This window comes from Lotus japonicus, chromosome 1 (genome assembly GCF_012489685.1).
Source record: "Lotus japonicus ecotype B-129 chromosome 1, LjGifu_v1.2".
Taxonomy (NCBI): Eukaryota; Viridiplantae; Streptophyta; class Magnoliopsida; order Fabales; family Fabaceae; genus Lotus; species Lotus japonicus.
In genome coordinates, this window is record NC_080041.1 from 28578303 (window position 1) to 28589666 (window position 11364).

Genomic DNA, 11364 nt, shown 5'->3' on the forward strand with positions numbered 1-11364 from the left:
ATGATTTGGAAAGGTATAAGTTCAGCACAAGGGTGCTGGCGATTGAGCCTAGGCTCACGATTGGACAGGAGAAGCGTCTGGAAAAACTGGTAGAAGACAACTTCGACCTTTTCAGCTGGAGTCCGAAGGATGCCACACTTTGGGAGCTGCCCAAGTTTAGGAAGCCAGCTCTCCTAATCGAGCGCCTGGGCGAACAAAAGGGAAAAAAGGTGGTGAGCCAAGGAATGGGTCATAGGGTTTGTCAGAAAATGGATCGAGAGGATTTCAAGCGTGGCGGTGTTAAGCAAAAGGAAAACCAGGTACTTGGGCGATCTCAGGGCAAACCAAAGGCGGCAAAAAAGAGCCTGGCACATCTCGGCGAGGGCAAAGGAAAGGGTAAGGCAAAGCGCTGGAAGCCGGCGGGAACGACAACTTTCAGGAACAAGATAGTTAAGCGCGATGAGCGGGAGAGCGAGGCAGGAAAGGTTCACCATTACGATGGGGCGCGCTGGCGAAGAGTTCAACCTCGCAATGACAATGAGTGGGTGGCGAGCACGTCGGGCACGGAAGATGAGGTGATGGGAGTGATACTTTGACCTGAGGGGTTGGGAGCAGAAGCATGAAGGAAGCAGGAGCAGCGGAGCAGCAAGGAAACCAAAAATTAGGACCCAAAAATAAAGATGCACTCTTTTTCTCTGACACGGGAGTTTTTTAATGAGGCATCCCCGATGTAAAAACTTTTACAGATCAAATGCAAAAGGATATTCTAAAGCAATTCTCCTAGCTCGACTATATTACGACTGTTGCCCGGTGGGAAAAATTCCCTAAAGGTGGCGATCCTAACACGACCTTGATGTCTGAGGATCGCTCCGGAAAAGTCCGGCGCGAACCGCTGCTACCCAGATAGCAACTCAACTAACATGTCACGTTCGCCCGGTGGGAAAAATTCCCTGAAGGTGGCAATCCCAACATGACCTTGATGTTTGGGGATTACTCCGGAAAGTCCGGCGCGAATCGCTGACCTCTCGTTGGCTATGTGTGCGGATAAGCCTCTTATCTCAAGAGATAAGCCGCTTATCCAAAAATTCCCCCCGAAATATGGGCAAACGAGACCTCCCCGAAATATGGGCGAGAACAAAAACTAGGCATAAGTCTGGGTAAACCTATATGACCATTGGGTCCCTAGCAATATAAGTCCTCGCCGGGATAAAACCGGCGAGGCCGCACCTGCTCTTACGGGAAATATTGGTGTGAAGAAAGCCTCAGTCCAAGACTGAGCAAATGTAACACCCCGATTTCGGTGGCGTCACTTTAGTATCCAAAATAAACTTAATGCGGAAAAACGTGAATATTTTTTTTTCGTCGATAATATAAACAAAACTGAAATAAATAAAACGCAAATGCGAAAGACAACAGAGCTAATATACAATATATATTACAGCCCCCGCTGTAAGTAGTAACCTCGTCACGAGTAACCTCCAGTGACGGAAAGGAGAAAAGTGTAGCGCCCGTAGGCAATATGTACAGACCGAAGTAATGGTGAAGTGTCCGCAACACAAACCTCAAAACCGAGAATAAGTTAGCCCAATCGGCCTGAACCAAGACCTCCTAAGTCCAACCAACTCTCTGTGATTCCCGTAAAGAAACCACACAAAAAGCTATAGGTGGGAAACTACCCTGTCCCCAAAGAAACAAATGATGTTCAGAGCTAAGACTCTACTCCTACACTAATCCTATCTCGAGGAGCTCACACGAGCACTAAAACCTACATGCTAGCATGATCGTCGTCTGAATCTGAATCCAGAAGAACCAAGTCTACAAACACTATCCGTCCTCCCCTCGCAACCGCGATGCGCTCCGGTGTTGGACTCACGGGCTTTGGGCCCGAACCATGATCATCAATGATAGCAACGGTGGGTGTGCTGGACTCTGAAGAATGCACTCCCACAGGCTCCTCCTCTGAGGGGTCCTCATCATCCAAAGACGACGGTGGCGGTGGTGCTCCCACTCCTGGTCCGCAATGCACTCCTGGCGGCAAGTTGAAGCTGACAGTGCTCCTCCTCAGCACTCCTTCCATCAAGTGTCCTACTCTATCTACCCGATCCTCCATGATCCTCCCCGAGTACGTCGCGCGATGGTTAGCGGGGTCTACCACCCACGAACCGGGGTCATCCTGGTCTATCATCTCGTATCTAGTCCCCCCCGAAGGGTGGACCATTGTGAACCAGTCCGCTAAAGACATCTGACAATAGGCGTAGTCCGCCAAAACACACACAGAAGACGCGAGGGTCAACTCCAAAGAATTATGTAAATAATACCACCAATAGATACAAATAAGAGATTAGCCACTTAGGCTTATAGCTAGGGATAGCATCCTAGGGTTGCATATTCCACAATGAATATAAACGACAGTAATAACAAATAGCATGCTCCAAGTAGGATTTAACAAGTAACAATCACACTCAGCAAACAAGTTAGTATGCATATTGCATGATATACAATGCAGGTTAACCCAGTTAACCAAAATGCATTCCGGAACGGATGGATATCAACGGATCAGCCCTAGAACCAGCCACGGTGGGACCATTTCGGCCCACGTGCCTCTTATACCAACAACAACGGTAGTCAGATCAGCATAAAACCCGAAGGCCTGCCATTTCGGTCTGCTACTACGAGTCGCCTAGCAGCGCTCTTACGCGGAAATCCCGGTCTTATAACCATTTTGGAATCCGCCGTGGTCCGGCATCTCACCGTGTTTAAACCACTTAATGAGTGCATGCAATGCAGTGATTAGCCAAACAATGTCTCCGACCTCACTCGACACGTCGCCACGTGTTCTAGCTAAATTAATGTCTCTAAAAGCTTACCCTAAGGTAAAGTCGATTCTGCGACAAAAGACACTTCTTTACAACAACACATAACTCATGATGATCTCCAAATCATCCGACTCATCTCAATCCGATGGTCAAAACTGCTCAATGAGCAAAGAGTATCACATACTCGGAAACTACCCGTTTCCCGGCTTATCCCTCGGATAGCCCCACAACACAACTGCTCCCAGAGCACAAGAGTACCAACATACTCAAAACTTATCAATATTCTCAACACTTGGATCCGACGACACTTCTCGTTTTCCAACACTCAGATTTGAATCCTAAGCTTCCTTTCAAGTTTGTTATCATTATTTGAAGATTTAGAGGTTGTTTAATGTCTTATGAGTTTTCTTTACAAAATAATATCCTTTTAGTCTTATCGCAAATCTTATAAGTTCTCGGGATCTCCTAATCCCAAATGACTCCAGAGAATGTCTCGATCCATGAAAAACCATAACAAGGCCCGAATCTCATTCGTCCTATCAAACTTTCTCCAAAATCTCAAAATAAAATCGGCATGACCTGTCCGCTATTCTCACTACTCAGAATCACAGATATCAGTGAAAAGACATAATTAAATCAGCACAGTCAACCAACATGTCATATAGCAACACGTCCTAGAATAATCACGTAGTACTTAGCATATAAGGCATGCATCACACATCCTAGATTACCCACTTAGTACGTACCATGTAAATCAATCTCAAAAACATTCAGTAGATGAATCATCTACATTGTCACCCGAAGCCTCAGAAAACATTTTTCCAATCAAACACAAACAAGTGCATAAACAGTAAATCAATGTCGAAAGCATCGACCCTAAGCATTAACTAAAGATTCAGTGAGTAGCCCTCACCTGTAGATTCTCCAGGGTGATCTTCGAAAGTTCCTTCACAATCAATGCCTTGCTCTTCAGGAAATTCCTCAAAAGCACCTTTAGAGCAAAACCACAGAATTCCATAAAAATCTATCAGAAACTCAGTAATAAATACCCACTAAGGTTACACGAAGTAGTATATACTCCGAGGTACGATAATCTAGCGCGAAAGGACAAGTTTTTGAAAAAGAATTTTTCCTCCTCCTCCTCTATAGCTCTCGGCCACTATTGGTAATTAGGCGGGTCGATTTTTCTACGATCAAACTTGGTTCCTAGGTTATTATTAGTCGTAACTAAGGGTATTCTAAACTCGGAAAAATTATCGGATCGAAAACTGTCGCAGGGGTATTTTGGTCAATATTTTTAGCTCAGAATTTCAAAACTGAAATTTCGAAAAACAAATTGGATGGGGACGCCACCAACGACGTTTATGACAACTAATCCAACTAGCACTAAGCTAAAGCGATAGTTTTCAGCCCAAAGGACGAAGCTTTGCCCCAAAATGGGTATTTTAAGCAAAATTGAAACTCGACGGTAGTTTTTCGAGAATCGGCGAAGTATTATTAGATAAACATGCTCTTGGGCACGTAGGGAAGATGTTTAGAATCAAAAATGAAGTTATCAGGATAGTTTTGCAAAAACCTCAAAACTATGAGCACAAAAAGACATAGAGAAAAGCTATGGAAAAGACGATCAGAGGTAAGGATTAGCGACTATACCTCGATACCTTCAAGCAGCAACTGTCGAATCAACGATCAAGCAAGAAATGAAGAAAATCTCTTCTCTTCCTCCTCCTCCAAAGCTCGCGGGTTTAAGAGAGAAAATGGGTAAGATTTTTGTGTTTTTTTCTCATTTCTTGGCTATATATAGAGGTTGGAAAAACGCGGGAAAATGAAAGTTTCGCGATTCCAATTTTTCCGGCTTCATTCTCCGTGAATTCTAAGATAGGTTTTGGCGACATAAATCCAAAACTCAAAAGAGGTTTCCTGGTATTTTAGGTGACTAATGCAAAGTCGGTGTAAAACTATTTTACCCGATAAGTTACTTTTTGCATCGAATGTCGGAATAGAAAACTTCCTTCTGAAGAAAGATTGAAATCATCAAGATAAATGGGTGTACGCGTGTAAAATCTTCATCTGAAGTTCCGAATAGAAAAAGTCTTCATTGTCGGTTGATTTTAGGGTTTTGAACTATCAGGGTTTTAGTTTCGGCAAACTTCCGAGAATTGGAATCGGACGTTCGTAGATTCTAGAGTTTCGCCTCGAAACGATTGTCGTATAAGGAATAAGAGAAGTTCTAACATTTCTCTGAAGATTTTTGGAATTAATTTCCATCGTGACTTTAAGTGTAAACTAACTATTTACTAGGGTTTCTGCCCTGGGTTTAAGCGTATATCGATCGTGCTATGCCTCTTATCGATTTTGGTACAATCCTTAGACTTTTCCTGAACTTTCTCCTTCATAAATTTATTTCATTTGGTAAACTCTTGTTCAGGTTTCCCTTCACGATACATCAACCCTAATCGTGAATAGGATTTTATTTACTTGGCATAAGTTTAAAAACTTGGGCCTTATAGCAAAAGTCCTAGTTTCCACTAGCACACATTCAAAATCGCTACACAAATGCAAAATACAATTCCTAAAAGGCGAAGGGGCGAACACGAGGAGAAAATCGGACAAACGAAATTGCGACAAACTTTCATTAAATAACGCTGAGTAATATTAATTACAAAATGATAAGGGAAAATCAATACAAAATACTCAAGCTGCATTAACATTTTCTGTTTCCCTTGCGTTTTCAGTAGCCAGAAAATTCTCAATATTGAAGCTTGGGGGGTCATCGGGGCCGACTAATCCATGGGGAGTAATCCTCTTGAAAGCTCCCATTCCGCTGAGATTGATTCCTTCGTAAAGGTTTTGAACTTGGGCTTTGGCGAGGAAGAAACCGCGGCCACGCTCTTTCACAGCCTCAGCAGCAGCTCCGACCACTAACCTTGCCCGAAGAGTTCTAATCTCGGAGTCTGCACGGGTTTCCGCATCCGCGACAGCTTTGGCCTTTGCTTCTAATTCAGATCTCACCTCGGCGAGAGATTCATTCGTCGACCCCAACTCGCTACGAAGGAACGCGATCTCTTTGTCTTTGAGAAGGCAAGCACCCCAACTCGGCATTTGCCTTCAATTCCTGTTGTAAATCGTCCCGCTCGCCCTCCAGTTCCTCCGTTCTCCCTTCACAAGCGGACAAGTCAGCCTCGCGACGACTCATCTCGATGCCCAAATTGTTCAGTTTGGTCATCTAGGCCGCTACCTGGGTCAGCAACTGGTCACGCTCGCCATACGCTTTAAGTGTAGCGTGGCGGTAACCCTCAGCCCTCTGGCGGAGCTCTTCGACTTCAGTGGCTGTGGCTGAATCTTGCGATAACTTGGCGAAGAGACACCCCGCATGCAAAAAGATCGAGATGGCTTCTTGCGCAACACATCAAGGTCAGGATTCTCGTTTCTTTTCATGCCGCCAAGGAAAGGGTCAGTCAGCATAAAGTCGATAGGGGAGGGTTGCTGGTTTGGAGCAAAGCACGTTTGCCCATCAACAATCGGCTGGCTAGGGAAGAGTGGCGAGGGAAGAGCGAGGCGATGGGAGTTTGATCTTCACCTTTATGGCTCATTGTATGGATAGGGGAGACCCTAGGTGGGCTTGCCTCAGCTTGTTGACATGAATGGACAGGAGGAAAGGTCGTTTGGGAAACACCGGAGGGAACACCCTCAGGAGCATGTTGACCAGCGGTGGCTTCCTCTGGAAAGGGCGAGGATGTTTGGCTCATGGGGTTTGGCTCTTCCCCGCCCACCGGGTCTTGACGAGGGGCATATGTTTCGCCGGCCTTGGGTTTCTTGATTTTCTTCTTTTTCTTCTTCAACTTATGAGGCGAGGAAGTCGCGACCCCAGACTTTTCATCTGCGCCAGGGGCCGGCTCGTCAGTCTCCAGCGGTATTGACTCGCCAGACCTAGGAACAATGACGTTTGGGGCCGTCGCGGCTGTTTCAGAAGGAGCAGCACCGATTAACCGAAGAGGATCATCTGGTCTGTTTCTTTGAAGGGGAAACGACAGTCTCAGCATTAGGATCTGCGGCGGAGTGTTTCCTCTTAATCCCGTTGGTGTTAAAAACGGGAGGAAACTCAAACGCTTTAGCAGCAAGGGCGCGCTTCAGTAAAGTTGATTCTTCCAAGGAATGAGTAGAGAGTGTTCGTGCGAACAGCTTCAAGCAATTGTGAGCACTCGAGGATGGGGAGCCCAGCGAAAAAGCCAAGGATGACTTTATCTTCATCACTTAGCGACGTATCTGACGGCTGCGGAACGTCGCGAGGACTCTTGGTTCAGTAGAAAGGGAAGAGAGCAGTCCTGTCTCGACGAGTGAAAGCTTCAGGGTAAGTGGGATGTACGAGTATGCGGAAGTACCGGCGCCCGGGTCCCTTCTTGACGTTGCTCTTGTAGGGGTAGAGGCGTTGCTGACCTGTACGAGATTTCAGAGAAACCCACACAGGGGTTGGGGTCGTTAAGGATTTTGGCTCCACGTCGTAGAAATAGAAGAAATGGGCGGTTTCGCTTCAAGGCTGACGGCGTTGCAAAGAATCTCGAAACATCGAATGAAGGCCCATGCGTTCTGATGGAGTTGGCTCGGGGCCACGTTAATTTCCCTCATCACTTGGCGAAGGAAGGGGAGAAAGGTAGTTTGATCCCAGGTCAAGGAAGAAGTACTCATAAAAATAAAAGAAGTGGGGTTGCTCCGAGCCCTGTTCAACCGTGCAGTGCTGCCAGGGACGGCGAATTTTCAAACCCCGACTGGTGACAAGGACATCTTCGAGGGACTTATCATGGCAAAGCCCGCCGGCCTGGCGGGCTGTCTCGGTAATGGACTCGTCAGTAGACTGCTCAGAAGGCTGGCAAATGGCCTCTTGAGTGGGGATTTTATCTGTGGATGGGGGCAAGGTGGCGAAGATCCGGTGCCAGAAGGCGTTTATTTCACTCTCAATAAGGGGAAACCCTCCGGATGGAGGAGGGTTAACCGGAGGAGGAGATGCGGGAGTTTCGTTGCGGGGTCGGGATGATCCTTTGGTGTGGCGCTGGGAAGTCATTTCTGCTAACAGGGAGAATAAAGATGAAAAGGGGAGAGGGTGCAAGGTTGTCAACTTCGGCAGATTGTGAGGATTCTAGAAGTAGCAAATGAAGGGATAAGGGAGAATTTAAAAGTTGGGATAAGCAGTGGTTGGGAAATCGTTCCCCATCATGACAAAGGTGGAATGATTACTCAAGGGAGTGTGGCGCGGATTTCAGGAAACAAAGGCAACGCATTAAATGGAAAGTTACAACAGTTGAACGTATTAAATGGAAAGTTACAACAGTTGAAGCCTATTGGTCTGAATTCAAATTGTCAGGCTTTACTATGATTTGAAGAGACGTTTCATAGATAGCGGTTGGGATTCCGTGGATTCGCTGACCTTAGCACCACTTCAGAGCGCAACGCGTGGCGAAGGCTCGACACATGTTAGAATATCGCAATTCAAGGCACATGCTTGGCTATGGCAGGGCGGGCGGACCAAGCGTCACCGTCGCGAGCCTGCTTGTGGACTCGGGACGTCAAGGGAGTGTGACGAGACGTTCAAAATGTGAATTCTTAAGTTTTAAATTACCAAGCATGTTGGCGATTATACTTCGTTTTTGGACCTTATGTTTTAGCATTAGTTAGTTTCTTGTGGCCATCGCCTTGTTCTTCCAACTTAAAGACACGCTTAGCTCTCATGCTTCGAGCTCGGTGTCTTGTGGACTAGGCGAGACCCTGGGGTCCCTCGCCAAGGAGCGCTGGCCTAGGATAATGAATGAACCAAAGACTTGGGCCTCCTTCTCCGAGGCCTAACTGGCCCATTAGGATAGGAAAGGGGCGCCAAGCCCAACCCCCCAACTATTAATAGGGGAAGGATACCAATTGTAAGGGACTCTTAGCTCATTTGTGCAATAACAAGTTTGAAATTCAGTTATTCTCTCTCTAAAGCGGTTACGCTCTCATTCTCTCTAGGAATCTTGCATCACGTTCCTTGCACTTTAGGTACTACACCTCATCTCAATGTTCATGACGGGACAATCTTTGTAATATTTTTCTATTGCTCTATGAGTTAAATTCAACACTACCAAAATTAGTGTATATTTAAATTCCTATCCTAAGCTTATGATATCTATGAGACAAAACAAAATAAACAATAAATTGAAGACTTGGACAGTAAGGAAAACACAAAAAGAGCGAAGAAGAGAAGGAGAAGAAGTGTGGATCGTGAGGGACAAGGGTGTGAAATGGAACATCCCGATCTGACGACTGGCCTCACGGTAACAACACAAGTCTTTTCAGCGCGCTTTGTCCTCACTCGCGCACTTCTTGGGAAAACTTCCCAGGAGGTCACCCATCATAATATTGCTCCAAGGCTAGCACACTTAACCATGGAGTTCTTATGAGTTGGGCTCCCGAAAAGAAGTTGCAACTTGTTGTTATGGGTAGTACAATCAAATCATATATGCCTTCCTCAACTGTATAGTCCATCCCTACACAGTCTCGGAATACCTCTTGTTCGGGTGCGGTGCGTCCCTCCACATAGAAGGCGATCAATCCTCGCCCTTCTCAGCTCAGGGCGTCACAGGAATCCTTAATGGTGATGGAATTTTTAAGATAGCCATTGAATCAACATCACAACAGTTTTGGCAGAAGATAAGAATGGACACTTAGAGACGTTCTACAGAGGACAAGTATTGCAAGCATAACCCATCAGCAGAAGCATGATTCAGCTGCTTGAGTGACTCTACCATGGCTATAAAAAGGGGATGCAAACATGCATTGGAGCAACACAAAACAGAGACCAAAACAGAGTGAAATAGTATTGGTAAACCACTCGAATTACCTCCAAAACTCCCTGAAAATGTTGTTTCCAACCCTCAAAACACAGAAGAGAGACTCAGAAACCTCTTGGAGCAAGCTAAGTCGCGTTTTAGATCCTTCGTAAAATTCCTGTCAAACCTGCAACTGAGTTTTTTGAGCAATCAGCTGAGATTTTTATAAAACGATGTTGAAAACTGTAATTGAGAAAACTGATTTGTATTGATTTGTAAAAGCTACAGATCCAAGAGATTGCATCAATATTTATAGAAGAGCAGTTAGCTTGTTGATGAAGCTAACAATCCTAACTGATTCTGTTATGACAACTCAGCATAACTAACTATGACAGCTAATCATAACGAATACTATAGCTAATTGTATACACAGTCAGCAAACTAACTAACAGTAGCTTCTCTTACACGTTACATAGTGTACTCTAATAGACCTCCTCAAACTCAAGGTGGTGAGGAAATAATTTTCTCAGCCACATGGAGTTTGGAACGAAGAAGCTCAAATCAGGTTGGAGAAAGGGCCTTGGTAAAGATATCTGCAAGCTGGTCTTCAGAAGGAATGTGGTGAACAAAAAGAGAGCCATTCAGCACCTTTTCTCTGACAAAGAAGATATCAAGCTCCATATGCTTTGTTCTAGTATGCAGAACATGATTATGGGTTGAAGTAACAGCCCCCATGTTGTCACAGAAAACTCTAGGAGGAGAAAAGGGAACCTTGAGCTCTTGCAACAAAGATTGTATCCAAAGTAACTCAGCAGAAGTATTGGCAAGGCTCCTGTATTCAGCCTCAGTACTGGACCTAGCAACTAAGGTTTTCTTTTTGGAACTCCAAGACACCAAGTTAGGTCCAAAAAACACACAAGACCCTGAGGTAGACCTTCTGTCATCAGGGTCAGAACCCCAATCAGCATCACATAATGCTACAAGAGGAACTGTAGAGATCAAGGAACAAGGCTTGAGATGAAGACCATGATGAATAGTACCCTTAAGGTACCTTAAGATACGTTTGACAGCCTTCCAATGGTCTTCTAAGGGCTGGCTAAGAAACTGGCAAACTTTATTCACATCAAAACTGATTTCTGGCCTTGTTAGAGTAGCATACTATAGGGCACCAACAATGGACCTGTACAAGGTTGGATCTGCAAAATAATCTGACCCATATTTTCTCAACTTGGCACCACCTATCATAGGAGTAGAAATACCCTTTGCTTCCCCCATTTCAGCTCTTTCAAGTAGATCATGAATGTACTTTTTTTGAGTGAAAAGCAAGGACCTATCTTTCAAGTGATGAACCTGAACTCCAAGAAAATAATCAAGCTGGCCTAGTTGCTTCAAAGAAAATTCAGAGTCAAGGTTCTGCACTACTTGTTGTACCAAAGGCAGAGAACTGTCAGTGATGATGATATCATCTACATAAACAAGAATGTAGATGACTGACCCCTTTATGTAAAAGGTAAACAAGGATGGATCACACTTGCTAGGTGTGAATCCATACTTAACTAAAGCTGACTTCAACCTTTCAAACCATGCTCTAGGGGCCTGTTTTAGGCCATAGAGAGCTTTGTGCAGCTTGCACACAAGTGTAGTATCTGAATTCTGAAAACCAATAGGTTGAGTCATATAAACCTCCGCTTGGAGAGCTCCATTAAGAAATGCATTATTCACATCTAATTGGTGAATATGCCACTTTTTGGTGATGGCCAAAGTGAGAATAA